This window comes from Peromyscus maniculatus, chromosome 4 (assembly GCF_049852395.1).
Source record: "Peromyscus maniculatus bairdii isolate BWxNUB_F1_BW_parent chromosome 4, HU_Pman_BW_mat_3.1, whole genome shotgun sequence".
Taxonomy (NCBI): Eukaryota; Metazoa; Chordata; class Mammalia; order Rodentia; family Cricetidae; genus Peromyscus; species Peromyscus maniculatus.
Window position 1 is genome coordinate 32776594 of NC_134855.1, and position 24818 is coordinate 32801411.

General features: G+C 36.9%; 1 protein-coding gene and 1 long non-coding RNA gene across 3 annotated transcripts in view; one reads left to right on the forward strand and one right to left on the reverse strand.

Annotated features, from left to right (window-relative positions):
- Positions 1 to 24818, forward strand: part of Galnt13 (polypeptide N-acetylgalactosaminyltransferase 13) — a 577725-nt gene that overhangs the window by 102859 nt on the left and 450048 nt on the right. The gene's annotated exons all lie outside the window — the stretch shown is intronic.
- Positions 9251 to 24818, reverse strand: part of LOC121828634 (uncharacterized) — a 33125-nt gene continuing 17557 nt past the window's right edge. Inside the window, exons 2-3 of the long non-coding RNA XR_006071085.2 lie at positions 9689 to 9791; positions 9251 to 9411 (exon numbers count right to left, since the gene is read on the reverse strand). This is a non-coding gene — a long non-coding RNA (uncharacterized LOC121828634). The remainder of the gene's footprint in view (positions 9412 to 9688; positions 9792 to 24818) is intronic.

The following is a 24818-nucleotide window of genomic DNA, read 5'->3' on the forward strand; positions in this document are numbered from 1 at the left end:
TCTTTATATTGTTTACGTATCAGGGTAACTCTGTCCTTATAAAATAAATTGGGCAATATTCATTCTGTTTCTAATTCATGAAAGAATTTGAGGAATATTAACTTGTATTAACTCTTCTTTGAATGTCTGCTAGAATTCTCTGTTAAAACGATCTTGCCCTGGGCTTTTTTTTTTTTTAATTAGGAGATGTTTAGTCACTACCTCTATTTCATTATAAGTTATAGGTGTGTTTAAATTGCTCATCTGATCTATATTTAACCTTGGTAGGTGATATATATCCAGAAAATTATTCATTTCTTTTAGATTTTCCAATTAGTTGGAGTGCAGGTTTTTAAAATATGTCTGTATTATTCTCTAAATTTTCTTGGTGTTTGATCTTATGTTTTTTTCTCATTTCTAGTTTTATTAATTTGGATATTTTCTCTATGTGTTTTAGTTAATTTGGATAAGGGTTTGTCAATCTTACTGATTTTTATCAAAAAATCAACTTTTTGCTTCATTTATTCATATTTTTCTTCTTTCTTTTTTTTGCTTTCTTTTTAATTTCATCCTCAATTTTGATTATTTCTTTCTGCCTACTTTTTGGGGGGCATGATTGATTCTTTTTGTTCTAGATCTTTCAGGTATGATAATAATTCCTAATAATTCCTAAGTTCCTAATAATTAATCTCTCCCATTTCTTTATGTATGCCCTTAGTGCTATGAACTTGTGTCTTAGAACTGCTTTCACTCTGCCCCGCATGTTTGAGTGTGTTGTGTTTTCACTTTTCTTCAATTATGGAAAGTGTAATTTGTTTTCCTTTTTATTTGCTTATTTATTTATTTATTTATTTATTTATTTATTTATTTATTTATTTTTCTTCTTCTCTCATATGTTATATCTCAACCACAGATTCCCTTCCATCCCCTCCTCCAGTTTCTCTCTTCACACCTCCCCTCTCCCCTAGATCCACTCCTTCTACATTTCCCTTCAGAAAAGAGGAGGTCTCCCAGGGACATCAACCAAACATGGCAGAATATGCTACAATTAGACCATGCCCATACCATCACATCAAGGCTGGACTAAGCAACCCAGTAGGAGGAAAAGGGTGCCACAAGCAGAAAAAGGAGTCAGAGACAGCCCCTGCTTCCACTGTTAGGAATCTTACAAGAACACCAAGCTAGTCAGCTATAACATATATGTAGAGCATCTAGGTCAGAGCCCTCCAGGCTCTCTGATCTCTGGGAGTATAAATAAGTCCTGATCAGTTGATTCTGTGGACCATGTGTCCCTGTGCCCTCTGGTTCCTCTGACCCTTTCTTTCCTTTCTCTGCAGGATTCCCTGAGCTCTGCCCAATGTTTGTCTGTGGAACTCTGCATCTACTCCCATAAGTTTCTGGATAAAGTCTCATTGGTCTCTTTGATGATGGTTTTTAATTTCTGTCTTGATCAGTTTTTCATTCAGTAGTGAGTTATTCTGTTTCCATGAGTGTGTAAGCTCTCTCTTGTTTCTGTTTTTATAGATATCCAGGTTTAATCTGTGGTGATCAGATATGATGCAGGGTGTTATTCAGTTTTCATGATTTTGTTGAGACTTGCTTTGTGTCCATGTATGAGGTAATTTTTGTTGAAATTTCCAAGGACTGCTGAGAAGAAGATAAATTCTTTTGTGTTTGAGTGAAATGTTCTCTAAATAACTTGTAAGTCATTTTTAAAATATTGTCAGTTAGATCCAGTATTTCTCTTTATTTATTTATTTTTGGATGGCCTGTCTATTAGCAAGAATATGATAATAAAATCTCCCATGTATCAATGTGTGAGGATCAACATATAATTTAAGTTTTAGTAGTGTTTCTTTTATGAACTTAGGTGTCTTTGTGTTTGGTGAATAGATACTAACAATTGCAATTTCCTCCTGGTACGTTTTTCCTTTGATGAGTATGTAGTACTCTTCCTTATCTTCTGATTAGTTTTGGTTGGAATTCTATTTTGTCAGATATTGAAATGGCTACACTGGCTTGATTCTTAAGTTCATTTGCTTGGTATATCTTTTTCCATGAGTTTACCCTAAGATGGCATCTATTTTTGATGCTGAGGTGTATTTCTTGGATACAGCAGAAGAGATATCCTCTTTTTGTGTCCATTATATTAGTCTGTGTTTTTTTTTATTGGGGAATTGATATCATTGATGCTGAGAGTCATCAATGAGCATAGTTTCTTTATTCCAGTTATTTTATTGTGGTGTGTGTATGTGTGTGTGTGTGTGTGTGTGTGTGTGTGTGTGTGTGTGTGTGTGTGTTTATGATTTGTTGGTCTAGGAAAATTTATTTCTTGTGTTTTCTTAAGTGTAGTTAACCTCTTTAGGTTGAACTTTTCGACTACTAATTTTTTTAAGGCTGGAGTTTTAGAAAGATACTGCTTATACTTTGTCATGTAATGGCTTTCCTTCTCTTCTCTAGATATTATGATTGAGTGTTTTTCTGGCCTTAGTAGTGTGAGCTGGCATCTATGCTCTCTTAGAGTCTGTAGAACATCTGTCCAGCCTCTTCTGGATTTTACATTCTCCATTTACAAGGCAAGTGTTATTCTAGTATGTTTGATGTAATATGTTACTTGGTCTTTTTACCTTGTCACTTTTAATATTCTGTTTCTTCTGGATGTTCAGTGTTTTGAATTTTTGTGCCAAGGAACATTCATTTTTTTGATCCACTCTATTTGATGTTTTTTATGCTTTTTGTACCTTGATAGGGGCATCTACTTCTTTAGGTTAGGGACATTTTCTCCCCCCCCCCCCGGAACTCACTTTGGAGACCAGGCTGGCCTCAAACTCACAGAGATCCACCTGTCTCTGTCACCCAAGTGCTGGGATTAAAGGTGTGTGCCACCACAGCCTGGCCTCTTCTATGGGTTTTTAAAATATTTTCTGTATCTTTGATCTGGGTTTCTTAACTTCCTCTATTGGTATTATTTGTAGATTTGGCTTTAAAAGTGTTCCAGACTTCCTGGATGTTTTGTGACTGGAGTTCTTTTAGATTTAACATTTTCTTTGACTAAAGTACCCATATTTCTATGTCATCTTCAGTGCCTGAGATTCTTCCATCTCTTATATTCTGTTGGTGAGCCCTGACTCTTAGGTTCCTGTTTGAGTTCCTAAATTTTTCATCTCCAGATTTCCCTCAGTTTGTGTTTTCTTTTGTTTTTTTTTCTTCTTTTTTGGTTTGGGTTTTCTTTATTGATTCTATTTCCACTTTAAAGTCTTGAACTATTTTATTCAATTCTTCCACAGTTTGTTTGTGTTTTCATAGAATTCTTCAATGAATTCATTTATTTCCCCTTTAGGGAATTTTGTCATATTCTTAAAGCCTATCTTATAGCCCTTGTCTTATGCTTCTGCTGTGTTGCATTTCTCAGGGACTACGGGTTGTGTGCTCTAGTGGGGAAATAAAACTCTGGCTGTTATTGTATTTTTTTGTGAATTGAAATATTTATAGTGAAGACATGTTTCTTTTCAAATAAAAGTGCAGATAGGATCAAAAGCACAGAGACACCAAGCAGAACACACCTAATGCTTTTAAATATAACAGACATTTAAATATCATGTCAGACCTTGAAGCTTGCAGAGACCAAGCTGGTACATTCCATGGAAATCTGTATGGCTCACCCATAGAATTGCTGTCTATATAAAAAAAATTGTGAGTACATATCAACTCAGTACATTTTAATAGCCCTCCCTTCCAACCATTTGTAAAGGAAGAATTGGGGTTTTCACACACTAAGCAGACTCTTCAACTTTGCCTAACCATAAAATTTCACTCATGAACTAGCTAGCCTTTGACAGATAACAGTGACATCTCATTGATTCCTGTCTCCATAAATGAATGATACATTAGGCTAATGTAGCATTTGTTTTCCATTCCTACCTTTCAATACTACTTCAATCTATCTGGAGATTTACTAGGGTAGATGAGAAAGCAGATCTATCTGTTCTTCTTTGATTTGAAATTCATATCCTAAACTGGAGTCAAGATTTAGATTCTGGTACATATTGGGGTCAGTTAATATAGATTTTGAAGACCCACTATGAGAAAAGACACTATTTTAAAATATACAGGTAAAGATGAAAGTACACTAAACATATCATTTTATGTAAATCTAAATATATTAAGCATAATAAATACACACAATATGTCAAATTCACAGCTTTTTAAATTAAAAAATATATCTAGTAGAAAATTTTAATTATGTTGTGACCTACATTGTCTATTAGCTAAACAAAGTAGAGTCAGAAAGCAGTTGCAACACTATTATCTTGTATGAATCCCAGGACAGCAGTGTTTTGAAAAAAAAAAAAAACAAAAACTAACCTGACTCTGACTTTGCTGAATCATCTCTTCTATTCAGCTTTTAAAAAGCATTTAATATAGTTTAAAACACTTTATTAATTACTGATGCCAAATAAAATTAGCTTCTGTTTGTTGATAGAGTGGAAAGGGAGCATGTCAGTTAGTGTGGAAAGTGATGAACACTATGGGGTGAAGGCTGATGTCCTCCAAAAACTGATACTGGATTTTTGTTGTTGTTGTTGTTTCTTTGAGACAGGGTTTCTCTGTGTAGCTTTGTGCCTTTCCTGGAACTCACTTTGTAGATCAGGCTGGCCTCGAACTCACAGAGATCTACCTAGCTCTGCCTCCCAAGTGCTGGGATTAAAGGTGTGCACCACTACCACCCGGCTGTTACTGTTTTTTTACACTTGTGTCTAGGCATCTGGTTTTGGGATGATTGTAATCCAGGTGCTGATATCTGTACTTGTCTTTGTTTTCTTGGTTTCTGTTGCCGTCTCAGGTTCATTCCTTGGTTTCTGTTGCCGTCTCAGGTTCTTTGGAGAGTTACTGGCCACATGTTTCCTGGAAGGAAATTCTTCTGGGATCCTGCAAGGTGTGGCCACTAGGGGTTCCAGATACAATGTGTTTCTAAGTATAGGGAGTTGATCCTTAGGAATTTGGGTGAGCTAGAGGTAATATGATGAGGTGGTCTCCTGCAGGGAGAAAAGCAAGGTCTCCCACCAGGATCTGCTTAGTCTCCTGGAATGTGGGAGAGCAAGGCAAGGCAAAGGCAGTCTGCTAACTCTGGGCACAAGACTGGGGATTGGATTTTGAGGAAAGGGAGGTAAGTATCTTGCCTACCTGTTTTGCTAGTCTACTTGCTTCTTTGGCAGGTTGGCTGGAGGCTTCCCAGGGAATGCCTGCTGGAGTTGGAGGCTGAGACATAAGGATGAATTGGGAGGAATGTTGGAGGAGGAGATATACATGATCCTTTGGAGAGGGGAGGAGAGAGGGAAGGGAGACAGCATATGCATGTGGTCTGCTACAGGACTGTGGGTGAAACTGGAGGATTGGATATGGAAGACAGCAGCAGGAGGTGAGATATGAAAGTAGGTAGTCTCTAGGTAGCTTCCCTATGTCCCTGGACTGCTGGCTGCTGTGTCCCCAGGGAATGCCTGCTGCAAATGGGGAAAGAAGGTTGGAGGAAAAGATCTGCTTAGTTTACTGGTAATGGGAGCAGAGATAAGGGTATGTTACATTAGGTGGTCTGCTACAGAGCTGGAGGTGAGTGTGGGGGATTGGATTTGGAGGAGAGGAGTGAAAGATAAAGATCTGCATTTAACCTACTGCTTTCCTGGCCTTTGTGGACTGTGGGTTCCTGGGGGATGATGCTAGTGTACCTCTGTAGAAAGCCACTAGAGAGCTCACCTAGAGTGCCCAAGGAGTTGAGCAGCAAAGTGCCTAAAGGGAAGAATAGTAGTATGAGATAATATGAAAAGTCGGGTTAAAATCAACATGTGCAGTATCACTCTGTTCATGGTATAACTTTGGATTTCATCTAAAGTACCGTGGAAAAACACTAAGAAATATTAGCAGTGGAGGATCAAGACAACAATAAGTGACACTGACATCTTCATATTTAAAAATCACTCTAGATATTATTTGGAAGTAAGTTTGTTGTAAAAGCATGAAAACTAATAAAGAAGTTTTTTCAGGACAGTTTGAATTTAGGAGGAATAAATGATGAAGGATGCAAGGACTTCAGATCCATTTATACACACTTTGAGGAGACCCAGGCATAGATCAGACCTGAAGAGTTATTGAATAGGAGGAGCATGGTAAGAAATAGTTTTCTTGACTAAGTAAATGTATAAATGATGGTTAATTTAAATAAATTTGAGAAACTCTTTGCAGAGCAATTAGATGGAAGTAAAAAGGAAGCAATCAATACATGTGAAATAGGAGAGAGTTATTGGCCTAGATTGGAGAGGTTCATAACCTATCTACATGCAAGTGTCTTTAAAAAAAGAAAAATTAGCCTGGAATATTGTTAGAACAACATTTAGTTTCTCTCTTGGAATAAGGTGATGTTCTAGTTAGGTTTTTATTGCTGTGAAGAGATGTCATGACCATGGCAACTCTTATAAAGGAAAACATTTAATTGGGGCTTACAGTTCAGAGGTTTATTCCATTGTCCTCTGGCAGGATGTATGGCAGTGCACAGGCAGACATAGTGCTGGAGAAGGAGCTGAGAGTTCTCCCTATCTATCAGGAAACCACAAGAAGAGAGAGTGACACTGGGTTTGAAAACTCCAATCCCACCCCCAGTGGCACACTTCCCCCACCAAAGCCACACCTACTCCAATAAGACCACCCTTCCTAATAATGCCACTATCTATGAGCCTGGGGGTGGAACATTCTCATTCAAATGACCACAGGTGAATATTTAATGATGATTTTTTTTTCTTTGCTTAAACACAGAAAACTTAATCCTTGTATTGAAATATCTAACACCTCCAGTAGATAGATGACATCTGTTTAAATATATTTAGACCTAAATTAGCAGAGCCTAGTCTTGCATTTTCCCTTTTGGTATCCACTGGTTGCTTGTATCTACATATGGGTTCTTGTGCAATTTCCCCTGTCTGTGTTGGCATGTCAGCTGGTGATGTGATTATTTGTATCTTGCTAAGATAACCACATTGTTGAGATTTCATTGGTATCACTTCCCTGTCATGTCTAAAAGACACTATTAAGCACCAGGCATCCTGGTCTTCTGGTTCCTACAATCTTTCCACCACTTCTGCTACGACTTTTACTGTGCCTTAGAAATATGGTTGCACTGTAAATACATCCATTTTGGTTGTGAATCCCATGGTTACTCATTCTCTGCATTTTGTTCAGTTGTTGATCTGGGTAAAAAAGAAGCTTCTATGATGAAGGGCAGGACATCCACTTATCTTTGAGTATATGTGTTTAGAATATAGCTAGAAATTATATTGGTTAATGAAAATGGCAGGAATACCTTCTCCAGTGTCTACAACCTCACCAGCCATGTATGATTGGCAGGAATTACAGTCTAACTGTGATTTCCTCCCTGCCTAGTGAACTTTCACTGCAATTAGAAATTTTGCTACCCTCACAATAAAAGTTCCACTATTGCATGCTTGTGGATATCTTAGTAATCCATCATTAGTCTAGTTCACAGGTAGAACAGCTGGGTAGGACTGTTGGTAGCTTTTCTCTGTTGGCAGCATGCATAGAATATTCTAATACTATGAGAGCTAGTCCTCAGAGAGGAGGCTTCCTTGTGAAATTTAGGTCGGTTCCTCCAAGTCCAATGTCTGACATATGCATTGGCTTCATAAATAGAGTCTCAACTTCAAGTTCTTAGAGGCAACCAACTGGAAATACTGTATGTTGGTTTTGGAGTCTCTGGGACTCCCATTATGAATAATTCAAAGAGGGGCTTCCCATGTCTAACATGGATTTTTTGCTTGATAGTTAATGGCTTTTATGGTAAGCATTATCATCCCATGTTACATAATCCATTAAAAATACATGTTTTTAAATATGTTATGTGTGTGTATTTTATGGAGGCTTATAAAATAATGTTTCCTGCTGATTTTTTCAAACATTTTGACTCTTATTTCCCTTTTCATCCCTTTTATTTGTATATCTTTACCTTTACCTTTCCCATTAATGTCCCCTCCCTTTCAGTTCTTCCATTTCCCCTTCATAGTACCTGTGTCCTACTATCCTCCTTTATAGGGCTCTGTCTGTCCTGGGCCACAGTCTCCTTTTGCTTTCTAAACTTCTGATGTTGCTTTTTTAGCTTGTAGACCCAAACTTAAAAATTCAGAGCTTGGATCTACAAATAGGAGAGAATATGTTAGCATAATACTTTCTATTTCAATTTATCTGCAGATTTCATGATTACTTTTAATTTGTTTTACACCTCAGTAGAACTCCATTATGTACACATATCACATTATCATTATCTATTTGTTGGTTGAAGTGCATTTAGGTTGTTTCCAGTTCCTTGCTGTTGTGAAGAGAGTGGCCCTGAACATGGCTGTGCATGTTCTCTGTAGTGGCATACTGAGCCCTTTGGGTGTATGCCAAAGAGTGGTATCGTGGAGTCATAGGTAGATCTACTTTTAGCTTTTGATTATTTGTCATGGTGATTTTCAAAGAGGCTGCACCAGCATGCAGTTCCACCAACAGTGAAAAAGAGTTCCTGCCCACCCCCACCTCCACATTTCTTTGCCAACATTTGGTGACACTTTTTTCTTGATGATAGCCATTCTGACTAAGGAGAGAAGGAATCTTAAAGTATTGACCCATAATGCTACAAAATGAAGTTAAGTAATACTTTATGATCCTACATTGGGTTGAATTAGTTAACTGAATTTGAATTTTAAGAGTCTAGAATCAAAATGCAGTGATTGGTTTGAATTCTGGGTTTCAAACTAAGTAGAAACCTAACTCTCAAATCCCACTCCTTCTATTCCCTGAAAATGTTCCATCATTTAGGGACAGAAAGAAAGGGAGAGTGGGAAGTCCTTAATATTTTCCCGATTGTTTATATTCCTCCACGAAGGACTGATCAGTAACTATGTATGATCAAATTATTTTGCAAATAGACAACTAATTTAATTTTCTTCCTTTGGGCAGTATACAGGTACAGTTATGAAGTGAAGACATTTTTCCCTCTGAAGCTAACTAGAGTAGACTTTAGATATCTTTAAATTTATGGATATTCTTGTAAGGTGGATTATATTAGCAAATGTGTCAGTGTTAGGCAAAGGCTGGGATACTTTTAGGAAGGAGTTAATATCAGATAGAATCTGGGGCAGCACTTGGTGATTTTGTGCACAATGCACAAAAAAGACACAGCAAAGTCACACATTCATTTTTCATCTTCATGTATCTTTAAAAGCTCTGTTATAAGTACAGGAAATGAAGTATAATGATGGAAATAATACCTGCAGGCATGTTAATAGGCTCACAGAATGCATGCTGTTTCAGACAAAGAAAGGGCTAGAAATAAATTAATTTGCCACAAGACGATAATGTCACCTCCAGTTTGAGTAAGATGATATTTGCCTGCAGAGGTAAAACAATGAATCAATAATCTTTGGATATATTTTGGATATAGAGTGTGTGTATTTGTGTATAAAGACCAACTATATTTTTATTATTATAAATATTATTATTTGTATTTAAGTTTGTTTTATACTTGAATATATGAGTTGCCAATGTTTAGAATCCCCAAATTTGGAGCTGGAGATATGGCTGCCAGCAAAGTGCTTGCAGGGCAAGTCTGAAGACTGGAGTTCGATTCCCAGCACCAATGTAAAAAGTAAGGCATGATGGCTCTCACCTGTCATCCTGGTGTTGGGAGGCAGATACAATAGGATCCCTGGAATTTTCTGCCAGCTCATCTTGCTAAATGGATAAGTTCCAAGTTCATTGAGAGACCCTGTCTGAAAAAGTAAATTACAGAGTAGTTGATGAATGCACTCCAGATATTAACCTCCGACCTGTACATACATATATACCTACACTCATGCATTCACATGTGTGATACATGTACACCACACACACACAACATAATAATAAATAATAAACAATATAATAAATTATTATAGTACAAGGGAGAGTTTTAATAAATAAATGAGGAATTGAAATATAGTTTTACTTTATAAGCAAAAAAAAAATCTTTCTACCTGTATTGCAAAAAAGAAAATGAGCCACTGGAGAATGATGAGCTTTAGCAAGCCTTGTTACAAGGGAAGTAGGATTATTTTTTCACATGATAAATATGCACTTTATTTTTCATATGACATTTGTTGCATACCATGGGATTCTATTGCTTTAAGAGGTGAAAGAAAAAAAGCTGGACCATAGCATTTGAATAAGTCTCCAAAGCAGTGATAGAAACTAGAGTAAGTGGAGGATCTAATGTGTCCTGTCCTAGACTTGCAGCTGATAAAGCATAGCTCTATTTTCTGCAGCTTTAAATGACAGCAAACTAATATGTTGGGAAATTGTCGTGCAAGTGGAGATAACTATTGTTTCAACATTTGATGAGCAGATTGAAGCACAAAGTTGGGTATTAGCCCAAAGTTTAAGTACTCAGTAGGAAAACAACTGAAGCGAGAAAATTGACTTCCATTTGGGATGGGTGCCCAGTGCTCTGAATACACTTGCTTGTGGTAACTTCCGAATCACTGGGGCCATATGTTCCCCCTGACCTTTGGTAAATAGAGCAAAGAGAATCAGGACAGCTTGAAACAAAAACCACCCTCAGGGCTTTACTCAGCACAACTTCTGAAACACTCAACGAGAACAAATCTTAGCAAAGTTTCATAGAAATTGATGCAATACTAAGATGATCAGAATATTATTGTAAATATCACATAGATTCCCCCTAATATACCATGACTATTCAGGGAGTAAAGATAGAAAATAAGAAGAGTCTGATGTTGCCTGTAGGACTGACTGAGCCTGAACAGGCAGAGGAGTGGAGGAGGCATTGCCTCCTTTAGATCCGTGAGGAGCTAGGATACTGCCTTGGAGAAAGTAAGGACAATTTACAGAAAACAACAAAACACCTGTTCCGATGTCAAGGAAGAACATATGGTTGAGAGATAAAGAGAACATTTCTTTCTCCAGGATCAGGCATTGATCCTTAAAGGAATAAGTTATCATTAAAGTTTTGCTATTTTACAAGCAAAGGATGAACCTGATATTGTTAATACAGTTTTAAGGCTTATACGTTAATGGTTAGGATACAGATCTAACTTCCCTATAATGACATGTTGATTAATAATGAACTATATATGCAATACCGTTCTGTCAGCTTAAAGTGCACCTGAAAATTTATCACCACCCAGTAAATGCACAGCTGAAGGAAGGAGAGGGAAAAGGACAAGTCAAAACATGAAAAAAAAAAAAAAAAGAACACTCACAGAGAAGATTCTAAAACTGTAGACCTTAACATCAATATGCTTTTATTTGTAAAGAACAATGTACTAATCGTCTGCTATATGGACATAGAAATAAACTGCCCCCTAAGTTCTTATATTTTGGGCCATGTATTAGTAATCTCTTAACCCATATTAGGAAACTTCTCTTTGTAGCAGATGGCAATTTATGTAGAGACCAACAACCAGTCAAGGTATTGGGGAGAATATAGAGGATTCAGTACTACATGGGACACCTATAACATACCCTCTCCCATCATGACTCAGAGACAATCAATGAAGAGTGGAAATATAAGAGTCATAGGGAGTGGATGTCTGTAGTGAAATATATTTGGCAGATATGACAGGTACAGTTGTACACATGAACTCACAATGGCTAATTCTGTATGCATGAGTTTGTACAAGATTAAGTCAATCAAAATCCCAGCATGGATATGGGAAACACTCATAAATCCCCCCCCCTACGCCCCATCTTAGGAACTATTGCAAGTTGATGGCTACTGGGAGAAAAAAAAGTTTATTTTCTTCAGTGACAAATAACTGAGAAGCTACCCATTCTCTAGTAGATGGTCCAACATCGCACACATATAGAGAATGCAATGGGTATAAACATACTATATGCATATATGAACAGAAAATAAAACATCTAAAAAATTAAAATGGTGGAATTGTTTTGTTTTTGTTTTTAATGTTTTATTCATTTTACATACTAACCACAGATCCCCGTCTCATCCCTCCTCCTGCTCCCCTCACTCCCTGCTTCCTCTCTGGCCCACTGCCCATCCCTTCCTCCAAAAGGGTAACTCCTCCCATGGGGAGTCAGCAAAGCCTGGTACATTCAGTTGAGGCAGCACCAAGCCCCTCCCTCCTGCGTCAAGGGTGAGCAAGGTGTCCGACCATAGGTAATGGGATCCAGAAAGCCAGGTCATGCACCAGGTCCTGCATAGGTCCTGATCCCACTGCCAAGGGGCCCTCAGACAAACCCAGCTACACAACTGTCTCCTGTATGCAAAGGGCGGAACTGTTTTGTCAATGGTCTGAGTGTATCATTTTGGAATTTTGAAGCTCCTTAAACACTCCTGTTTTACCAAGGGCAGACTTGTAATGACTAAGAAAGAAACAATGTGCTATCCATAGTGTGTTAAAAATTGTGGGAATATGAAAACAGAGGAAACACTCATCTGAGAACTGCTATTATTTGGAGGAACTAGTATTTTCTAAGATAATAACTTATTTTGTTTTGATCATCACTATATATTTATGCTGTACTATTAACTTGTAAGTTCAAAGTAACCTAGACACAGCACTTGCTACTGTGTTTATGTACATATTTGACCATCAAGTCCCTAAAGTACTAGAAACTAAATGGTAGTAATGGTTCTACATTTGAAAATCTTATATGTATGTGAATAATTGTGTGTTAAGATAACATACACTTATTCATCTTACTAATCTCTCTGGAAATGCTCAGTCATGAACTATAATTTTTTAATGTTAGGATGCCTACCTTGCTCAGCCTTGATGCAGAGGGGAGGGGGTTTGGTCCTGTCTGGACTGAAGGAACCTAGCTTTGTTGACTCCCCAATGGAATGCATTATCCTTTTGGAGGAGGAGATGGGGAGTGGATCTTAGGGTGTGGAGAGGCTGGAGGGAAGCAGGAGGGGGGATGAGAGGGGAATCTGTGGTTGGTTTGTAAAATGAATAAAACAAATTACCAAAAAAAATGCTTAATCCCATCTAAATAGCATATTAGAGTTGCTTTGCTTTGTGGAAATGTATCTAAAAGTAAAATGCAATTGGAGCAGATATTAATGAAGCATCTGTTTTCACATATTGATGGAAAGATATTTGTAAGGTTAAAATTGAGGTCAAGATGAGCACTGCAGCATCTGATTAGGCTGCTTGCTCCAGGCTTCTAGACTTTTACCCTGCGTGCTGGCTCATGGGTCTACCATGATGTCATAGACTCCTTTACTAAGCTTTCAAAAAATAAAATGCATTTTGGTGTGTTATCAGTGGTTGGTTTAAACAATATAGCATTCAACAGATATTTGCAATTTTTAAGAAAAGGAATTAGAACATTAGACATAAAAATTCATGGCAACACTCTCTGAGAAAGCTGATGAGATCTAAGAGCAGGCTCATTTTGCTTATTCCCCTCAAAGCCACAGACATAAACTAATGCTCATGAGTATCTGTCTTCCACATTGCCCATCTTTCCATAATACTCAGTTTTCTTCCACTGTTAAAACCTTAAAGTCTTGAAAGTGTCTCCTTGATTAGAAAACATACTGTGAAGTGTGACAGGTTATAGTCTGCAGAAGCATTTATTTAATTAGCAAAGGTTAGTGTAAGCTTTTGTTTGAAGCAAGTAATAAGAAACCCAGGAGTTCATATATAATTCTAATATACTGTATATTCTTACCAAATATATGGAGGCAATTTATAAAGTACTGATTAATTTTGTAGTTAATTCCAATATCAAACTGTTACAACTACCAGGTACTTCAAGATAGTACATTTAGCTATTCTCTATGTCCGACAAATAAACATTTATTTCACTCTGATGAGATGAGTAAATTTTAAGTTTGAAAAAATTATATTAAATGTGTGGGCTGATTATACTAACTGCATTAGTGAAATTAAAATAATATCTTCCAAAATTTATTGTAAAGTGCTGTTTCAATATGATAACATTCTTCTGGCATATTTGATGATATGCTTTGTGGGATGCAAAATTTTTACTTTCTAAAAAATGTGTAAGCTTTTTATATAGGAATGATCATATTTAATCAGAATTAAAAAATATGACTTAGCATTTGCATTTTCTTGGTGCAATTATAGAATATTGTAAGCCAAGAAAGTTAAAGTCTTTACAGGAGTAAGCTTGCATACATCTATAGAATATTTAAAAAAAAGACCATGGTTATATTAGGTCTATTCTTTTGCATTATTTGTTTATAAATGAATTTATGACCAATTTCAAATTTTATAAATTGGCTGTAAATATTTATAATCTATTTTTAATATCTTACAGTTTTTTCATACATTTTAAAGCTGTTTTGGGTAACAATTAAAATGTAGATATCTAAATTTGATTTGACTATATAGTTAAATAATATAAACTCAGGTCATTTTAATTATAATTTATTTTATTATTTTATTTTTGCTAATCTTATTCAGTACTGAGACATATATATATAAAACTATACACTGCTGCATATTCATTGTGAACCAAAGAAAGATTATATATAAATTAATAGAAATAAGGTGCTATTCTCACAAGCATGCAAATATTTTCAGTTCTTCCTTTCCTTTTTTTTATTTTTAACACATTTTTATTTAAAATTCTGCAAACTTTTAAAGATAGTTTTGATAACTTGATTAAAACATGGATGTCTAAATTTGATTTGTTCCCTGATATATTTCTCTTCAATCCCAGGGGTAGAGACCATTATATCCATTCTTTAGTTCAGTTCTATAAGGAATGGAGACCAATCCATTACTTAAATGTCGTTGACTAGTTGAATATTTATGCTGAGTCTAAAATATTTATTTTTTCATTAACATAATATTTTTATTGATTCTTTGGGAACTTCACATTATGCACCTTGATCATACTCACCTTCCAGTCCCTCTATGTCCACCCCTCTGTGTCCCTCAAAATAAAAATTAAAAAAAATAATAGAAAAATAAAGAAAAAAAAGCAAGTCCAATTTGTGTTATCTATATATTCACTGGAGCATGGTCAGTTATCAGTGGCCTGTCCCCTAAATAGGACAGAGTCCTTTCCCTCCTGCACTCTGGTCAGAAGCCATCAACTGTGGAGAGCTACACTTCAGCATCCCTATCACACTTTTCTAGAGTTCTCTTTGATGACTTCTGTTAAGGCTGATATCTTTTGGGGGGTTAGGTTGGGGTTGTCATAGAAGTCTTTCCTATCCTTCCCTGTCACCTATACATCTGCAGTCATCAATAGTACTTCAAAAGGAGCCTCCTTGCTCTTTACAGTCAGTGGGAGCATGGATGGTTGGATTCCATATGGTTTCTAGCAATAGCTCAGACCATAAACATGGCTCCCAGCTGCAGTATGTCCATGAACCCAGACAGGGGCACAGCCCTTGGTCATCAACATGGCTTCAGGCTGCAGCAGAGACCACAGAAGTCCACATGGCCTTCAGCAGTAACACTGGACACTGATATCAACACAGACTCTGGCTGTAGTAGGACCACAGACCTAGACATGGCCCTCAATGACTGCATGGACCCGGACATCATTATGGACTCATGGGCCAGCATAGGCCATTCACATCAATATGGCAGTAAGACCCATGGATGATATCAATATGGCAGTAAGACCCATGGATATCAATATGGCTTCAGTCCTTGGCACAGAATGCAAGCATTCACATGGATCTCAGGCTTCACCATGCCCTGGGGCAGCAACATGGACCACAGACTCCAACATGGACTCTGGTTCACACACGACCCCACCAGTCCTACTGGAAAACAAGCATGTTCCACTGTTGACCTCAGCCCTCTCTCATACCACGGCCCTTATATTTTGAGTCTCCAGTTCCTCCTCTCTCCACAGAGCATACTCTGCTTTGTTTTTCTGTCTTTCACACCTTTCATCTCATATTTGTTCATTGTGGGGGCAGGGTTGCCTAGCTCATATTTTCAGTTATTTTGTAGTCATTTTTTTTTAGTTTCCTTTTAATATTGTTGAATACAAAGTCTTTTATCTATTTTGATTCATTTGTCCTTAGTAGTTCATGCATGTCTTAGTAGTTTTCTTGGCAACTTCTGTCACAGTAGTATAAAACAGTATTTTCCTCTAATGGTGTCACTATCACAAAAAGAGATAGAAATATTAAATTTTGTTATTAGCAAAAAGAATAATTTTACATATTTGTCCTTCCAAAATATGTCCCTTATTACAGAGAGTGAATTTTTACACAGTACTAAGGAAAGAACTCTATTATCTGGGTAATGGCTTGGTGATATCAGCATTTTACACAGTACTTATGACTCATACTTTTAGAATACTAACTCATTGAAAATTTGCAATTATTGGTTTATCATTTATTTTCAGTGCTGGGACATGAATTCAGGGTTCTATAAACAATTTGGAATCACTCTACCTCAAAGCTCTATCAGCAGACAAAAAGTGCATTTATTTTTCTTATTAAAATATTTTATATGTAATAATAAAGCAAATATATGTTTGTTTTATTTTTTGAGCTTATACTATAATTACACCATTTACTCCATTTCTTATATCTGTATTTATTACTGTAGAAGCATCTTAAAATATGTTCATATATGAAATGACTTGATGGAGTCACCATATAATCATGGAACCAATGCCCCAGCTAAACATCTTATGCCACCAAATAAAACCTCGAGTGTCAGGAATGGCTTACACCTTCTTGAGTCATTGGCCAAAGAGATCCCTGGGGACCCTCTAAATAGCACATTCTGCTTCCAAGGCTCTTGGTTGATCTCCACAAACTGATGGTAAGGCCATATGGCTGAAGACATCACTTAATTAAGTTATTGAACACAGAGAAGTTGGGTAGGTGCCCAACTAGAAGTTTTACCCTTCTTGACTTAGGTAATCATCAGTATGGCCCACTACACACCCTATCACCTACAACAGTGACCTACCCGTAAGATATACTGATGAAATAGTGGCACAATGTTTTGGCAGTAACCAGCTCCCCTTCTTCTTTTATTAGTTTTATTGAGGCCTATTTCATGAGATGGAAACCATAACTGACACTGCTTAAGGGACCAAGAACATGAGCTAAGAGCGCATTTAAATTTAGACAAAATATCTACATGTCTAAAGAGTAAACAGAATTTCCTGGCCCTCTTGCCTCATCTCAATGTGGCTATCACAGGCATGTGCCAGCATACCATTGAGGTTTTCTGTCTTTGATATTTGCAATTTTATAAATATTTTGAATTTTGTGTTAAACTTTAACTTTTTATATTGATTTAATAAAGTGATTTAAACATATTAAATGGCCAAGTTGTATTAGTATTAATAAATCCACAGTTATATTTCTATTAGAGGAACTTTAAGCGTTCTACTTCTGCACTTAGAGTTTTGAAAGTTTGACTATTGTTTTTTTATTTGTTATGAATATCATTTATGGCTTATGGTCTTATTCTGTGTTACTCATTTATGACTGAAACCTGTTCCTAATACTGTTTTAAAATTCCCCTTTAAAATTCTTGACTGCCCCATTGAAGTCCTACTATTTTTGATTATCATTTACTTGTTGGCATGCTCTTGGGATTTATGGCCTTCAACCACAGTGTGGAAATGAGAAATAACACTTGAGTGTATATTAAGTTCTGGGCCCTTTGCTTCTCTATGTCTTAGATGGTTGTTCAAGTGTGAAGCAAACTTATGAGATAGTGTTTTGATGAATTCGTACATGGACAGAAATATAAATAAGGGCAAAACTCACAAATATGTTTTAATATGCCTTTATGATTAAAACTAAAATGCCTGCTGCAGTCAAGGAAAAGCAAGTTAGATAGTTCCCAACTTTAGAATGCATAAGAAACACCCCAAAAGATGGGCCAATAGATTCTTCACTGTCACCCCTTCAAGATTCTTATTCATCAGTTCTATGTGTGCAGTGCTTTGAAATGTTAATTTCAGGAAAGTTCCCAAATGCTGCCAATGCTGCTCTTCAAAGTCCATAGTTTGAGTCAAAACTGGCTAATAATGCTCAGACAGTAGTATCAACTAAATGCTTAAAATATGAGGATGAACAATATGTTCACCAGGCAGATGAACAAAAACATATTGTTGGTTTCTATGCTAATGATTAACACAGTTTTTAAGATTTTTTGAGATTATATTATAGTTACATCATTTCCTCCCTCCAAACCTTCCCTTAATGCTCATACCTTGCTCTCTTTCAAATTCAAGGCCTCTTTTCTCCTTAATTGTTGTAACATACATGTAAGCTTAACATAGTTTTAGTGATGTGAACATCATATTAACCAGGCTGACCATCTCTTTTTGATACATAAAAACATACAGTCCATGCAAATTTAGCTAATGTCCTTGGTGTTGTGTGATATTATCAATCAAATTTATGTCTGCTTATTAACAAATGGTCATTTTAAAATCTAATTTTTTATCTTAAAGATTTCACTCATTAAAATAAAATAACTGTCTTTTGAGTTGTGTCGTTAGCTGTGCTATTGTTGGTTTTCTAGAGCTTGTGAATTGGTGTTACCATTTATGAATGAAACCTCATCAAATGCCAGAAGCCTTTGTGTTTCTGTAGTAGTAGGTCACCTTGTTGCAGTACTCATTCCTTGAGATGACCACTAGAAAAGCTATATGACATTTAAAACAATAAGTTAAAGTGCTACAAATTAAATGAAAATAATTTAAAAATACCTCAACCTATGTTTGTAAATCAAATAGTTATCAAGGTAAGAAGGACATGAGGCCAGGATCTTGCAAGGAGGGGGACAAGCAGGAGACCTCGACATTCAGTAATTTTACATTCTTGGCAATTGCCAATTTGCAAGTGACAGTCCTAAGTCTGAAAAGAAGGCAGTGCCTCTGATAGACTTCCAGTGCTTTAGAACTCAGAGTGCACTAATCAGCTGCTACAGTAGGCACCCAAGCTTTCAGTTTATATAACCAAAGGATCACCCACTAACCAACAGTGATACATGAATTTCTAAGCTAGTCCCAAATGTCCCATGCCTGAAGTTATCCTTTGAATGTGAGCAGACTGGTGACTGTGAAGAGATACTGTGGTTGTTACTTGTGATTAGGTTGGAGTATGTGGTTGAAAGAAGAGTTATTTGGGAACTAATGCTTTAAATAACTTTTTTTTTTTTGGTTTTTCGAGACAGGGTTTCTCTGTGTAGCTTTGCGCCTTTTTCCTGGAACTCACTTGGTAGCCCAGGCTGGCCTCAAACTCACAGAGATCCGTCTGCCTCTGCCTCCCGAGTGCTGGGATTAAAGGCGTGCGCCACCACCGCCCGGCGCTTTAAATAACTTTTTAAATAACTTTTTTGTTGTTGTTGAGATGAGGTCTCACCTGTAACCTTAGCTAGCCTGGTTTGTAGCCCAAGCTGCTCTGAAACTGGTGCCAAACTTCTTACCTCTGCCTCTCAGTACTAGGGTTAGAGGCATGAGCTACCAAGCGCATCTGATTTTGAATTAATAACAGTGGAGTTTACCTTGTTTGAGGTTATCCTACTCAGACAGACCCTCAAACGCATGAGAAGACCCTTCATAAAAAGTAGTGTTCTCCTTGCACTGAAGTAGAAAGATGTCATTTTGTGAGATGACCCTGAGGCAAGGGTCTGTGAATGGCTTCAACACTGAGAACAATTCCTATCATGAAAGAAAATAGGGACCTCACTCTTACAACTCAAAGGGTAGAGTTTATAATGTATGTTAGCTTTTGAGAATCCTTAAGTACAGTAAGAAATATGGCCTGACTTACATCTTGAGTTTTGTTTGAATGTCCCCCAACTGTCCTTACAGTAGGCAGCAGAGGCAAGGGTTTGAGTTTGAGACCAGCTTTGCCTATATAGTGAGACCAAAGAAATAAAAGGATAACAAGAATTCTGGAGCTGAGTCTTAAGCTTTAAGACTATGTTTAGCCTTTTGGCCTCTAGAAAATAAGATCTTGAAATAAAAAGAATGAAAGGTTTTCATTGGATAATCTGCATAATCTTTTTCATTTCTAAACTTGAAAATCTTCAGTTATTTTTTTTAAATGTCGAATGCCTTTTATTGAAGGAGGGAGGAGGTTTTAAATACAGTCTTACAGCACAATGGGAGAACCCCGGATGGCAGAAGTTCACTACTGATGTTTTACAATCTTGCATCTAAGCTGTTAATGCCCATTATGCAGGATACACAGACAAGGAACTTCCCTTAAGCATTCAGGAGGGTGGAACCCGGCAGGGAATTAGCATAGGGAGGATATCAAGGTCAAGGTCAGCAAGCAAGGCAACAGTTACCCAAAACGGGGGCCAGAGCCCTACAGGTCCCCCTTTTACTAAAAAAAATGAGCTTCTGACTTATGTTGTGTGGGACATCAGCAGGTCACCTTACCCATCATGGAGTCTCCTGCCTAGGCCACACAGGCGCTCTGTCTTAGGTTAGTGAGCGCCCCCAAAACATTACCTGTCTCTGAATACACATTATCATACAGGCTCAATTGTGTAAGCTGCAGAGTTAACTGCTGCCAAAGATCTCAAAGTGGCGCTGGGCTTGCAATCTGTGTGTTCGTCACAGAAAAGACCAACAGAAGTCCTAACGTACCCATAGCCAGTAGGCTAAAGGTAACTGAAATACTATATTCTGAATTCTATTTATTAATTGTAGTATTTGCTCTAATTTTAAGAAATATAATTCCCCAGGGCAAAGGAGTCAAAAGGGCAGCAGGCTGTGTTGTCCAGGGCAAAGGGAGCAAGGTAGCAGCAGGCTGCATTATAAGGGAGTGCATGACAACCACTTGGTCACATCTAAGCCAGCTTGGAAGCAGAGAGAGTGTAACAGGGAGCAGGCAATGGTAATGTACATCCAAGGATCTACCTTTGGTGACCAACTTCCTCCTTAGAGTTCAATATCTGAAGGTTTCAAACTCTCTCAAAATAGAACTTCCAGCTAGAACATAAATGTTTAAACAGATAAATTGGGGGGGGGCATTCCACATTTAGTACATAGCACTGTTTCATAAATAGTGGATTTCTCTAAAGCTATCAGTTGAGTGCTTGGGATGGCTTGGGAGATTTACATTTTAAATTGGTTATGTGCCAGTGGAAGATGGATTGTTTACATAAAATTTGAAGAACCTAGTTGAAGTGGGGAGTCTACTGAAATAGTGCATGTCAGAAATGGGAGACAATATTACCATATTACTATTGGACAGAAATTAAGTTATGGCTATATTGCTCAGATAATTTATGTATTCGATACCTAGTTGGCAGACAGAAGATGAAGGATAAGGATAATCTCCAATTCCTTTCTGTTTTCTGGCCTGTTGATGTTCCTTTAGCTTTAGAATCCTCTAACAGAACAAAGGTTTCTCGGAAGACAATGTATTTATGTAGAAGTGTTTGGCCTAAATTACATGTTGGACATTCAGGTAGAGATGACCACTAATCAGATAAGGAATAGGTCATTTTTTAATGCTATAAAATTAACATAGACTAGGTGACTCTAAAAAAATAAACATATGGTCTTGCAGGGAGAGAGGTGAATTTAAGTATTTGTGCTTTTGAACTCTTATCTAAAACACTATTGCCAATAATGATGTCTTAAAGTGGTTTCTTAAACCTATATCAATTTTGAAATACTTGAATATTAAAAATGGTTTCCAAATAGAAACTGCATGGCATTCACAGAAACCCTTATTTAATAGATTGAGTATATTTAATTAGGAAAATATTTCACAAGTGAGTAACACTTCAAATGTCAGCTAATACTGGGTCTCTATGTATAGTTTTTTGAATGATGTATGACTTACATAACCCAAAACACAAACACTTAGTACAAAAGTTAAATCTGTACAAGTAATAAAAGATGAGAATTCAGACTACCTCAACAGCTAACTTTACTTAACTTGAGAGCTGTCTCAAGATTTGGCTATACCATGATCAGGGGATAAGACTCGGCAATGAAATGGCCAGAGAACACTGGTTTAAAGCTGGGATTCTGTAGCTAAGGATAAGGGAAAAGGAAAGGGTTTCTGTTACGGGAAGAATGGGAAGGTTTGCTGTTTTTCTTAGATAAGAGTTTTTTTTTTTAATTTTTAACAATAATTATTGTTAAATGATTATATCATTTTCCACTTCTTTTTATTTCCTCTAAACCCTCCCACATACTCCTCCTTATTCTCTTCAAATTATGGCCTCTTTATTACTTCTTGTTACACACACACACACACACACACACACACACACACACACACACTCACTCACTTTTGAATACATCTCTACACACACACTCCTAAATATGTCAATATAATCTGCTCATGCTGTATGTTACTTGTATGTATGTTTTCAGGGCTGATACTTTGTTGTTGGATAATCAGGTGGTGTGCTCCTCAAAAGAATACTATTTTTTTTCCTGCTCTCAGCATTAGTTACCTGTAGTTCTTTGTATAGGGTTGACACCTCTTTGGCTTTCCATATTTATGTGAATAAGTCTATTGTTATTGTCCTTGTTCAACTCACGGGTAGGCATTCATGTTGGTGAAACTTGTGGGTGGGACACACAATCCCATGTCAAACTCCCTGTTCCTCTGGCTCTTACAATCTTTTTGCTCCCTCTTCTGCAATGATCCCTGAGCCGTAGGTTTAGGAGTTGTATTGTAGATGTATACTTTGTGACTGGACTCCACAACTCTGCAGTTTGATTTACTGTGTTGTTTTGTACTGTTCTTCACTGGTTAAAGAAAAGTTTCCTTGCTGAGGTGTGAGGTTTAAACTTAGTACAAATGTTTAGAACGTAGTTACAGATTATGTTACTTTACTAAAGTGGTAGTTGTGGGTTCTCTTCCACCATCCATGGCTTCACTAATTCTGGGTAGTTAGCTTGATTCCCAGTACTGCAGGTGAGCTGCATCTTGTTGAGCAGGTCTTAAATCCAGTTATAGAGCTTTGGTTACCATCAAGGTATGTATACCATAAAGCTGCAGAGTCTGGTGTCTATTTCTGTTACCACAGGGTGGTCTGAGGTTAGGGTCATTTACTTTTCTTCAACTGTCTCCAGAGAGGTAACATCTTAGTTTAAAGCCGTGTTTTTTGGGGGGTGGGGTGGGGTGGAGTTGAGTGTGGTGAGGGTTCCTTATGTAGAAGTAGTCAAGCACGAATTTGCCTGGGAGAAAGCAAATAAATAAAAATGGATACTTTTCACATGGCATGATATGACACAGTTATAGCTAAAGCTAAGAAAATAGTGTCAGGAAGAGTTATGAAATAAACTCTCCCCTGTAGAACTGTTAGAAATATCTGTCATATCTGTCGCTCTGTTAAAATACTGTCACCAAAATCAATTTAGGGGATGATGTATTATTATTGCCCATTTTTGTTTTTTTGAAACTTTGTTAGGGAAATCAATCTGCTTAGTTTGATAAATTATTTTTCTAATAATTGTGATAATGTATTTGTAGCCCAATTATTCATATTTTATGATAGCTTTCTAATTCATGTTTTATGATATGCTCCAGCATTTTCTAAAGCATAAAATTCTAGATAACTGCTTCTGTCATGTTACTACAGTCTAACACCTGACATCACAGTAGTTGGAACTGTATGCACATGACTGCACAAAATCAAGACAACCAAAAATCTCAGGATTCCTGGAGAAAGATCTCATGACATCCCTTTTGTTTCAAGAGCCAGTGACAGCTGGTGGTTACTGGGAGAAGAAGAGTCCCATTTTTTTCAGGGTTGAGGGCCCTGAAAGACTACCCATGCTCCAGTAGGTGGTCCCCCAGCCATGCACATACAGGCAGCAGTAAGTGGCTTCATTTGGTATTATATTAAAAGACAGAACACATCAAGTTAGAAGAGCATTGTTGGGGAGGATTGAGGAGGACTGAATGGGAGTGAATGGGGGGATACACTGGATCCAAACACATTATGTGCATGTATAAATATTAAAAAAAACTAAATAAAATATTTATGTCACTTCTATTTCTACATAAAATGCACTTTCTTAAAAATCAGTGCATTTGTTTTTTAATCTTGTAATGTCTCTAATATATTCCATGACCTATGATAAATAGTATGTAAAATTTCTGTGGTTATTTTGCCAATTACCTAGGGTAATTGAAGGCATACTAGTGAGCATAAAAGTGTTTATTATTATTTAGCCAGACTCAAACCCTTATTATAAGTTTTTTTTTATTTGTTTTAGTCATTGCTTTTATTTCTTTTGAACTTAACAGGAAGGATCTCATCATGTTTTCATTTAAAGGAATAGGATGCTATATACTACTGCTATACCTAACAAGAAACCTAGAGCATCCTTTTGGATATAGAAATTATAAGGATCTTAATTCCCAATTTTTGAAAAATAATTCAACAATCACAGTGTTTTGCAGATTCAGTCTCCTCAGTTTCCTTAGAAATCTGAATTCTTGATAGGCTATCATGAAAGATGACTTAGTTTATGCTTGTATGCATGGGGTAGATGCCAATAGATGATACTAAAAATTGAATTAATTGTTACTCTAGGTGATGAAGCCAGTTATGGACTATCAAAAACATTTTCTTCCATGTTTGCTGCACATAGATATGGAAGTTTCACTAATTTCAGGCTTTTCTCTGCAGTCCTCCCTGGGTATAGAATAGGTACAGCATTAGAGAAAGGAAGAAAACACAACCAATGGTCTTCTTCAGAGATAACTTACCAATGCCAGCAATAAGGAAGTGAGCCATGGTATGATGTCAAAATTGAAAACTAACAAGGAGAGTGATTGAACACATCACCTGTGTAAGGAAAGGGCAAGA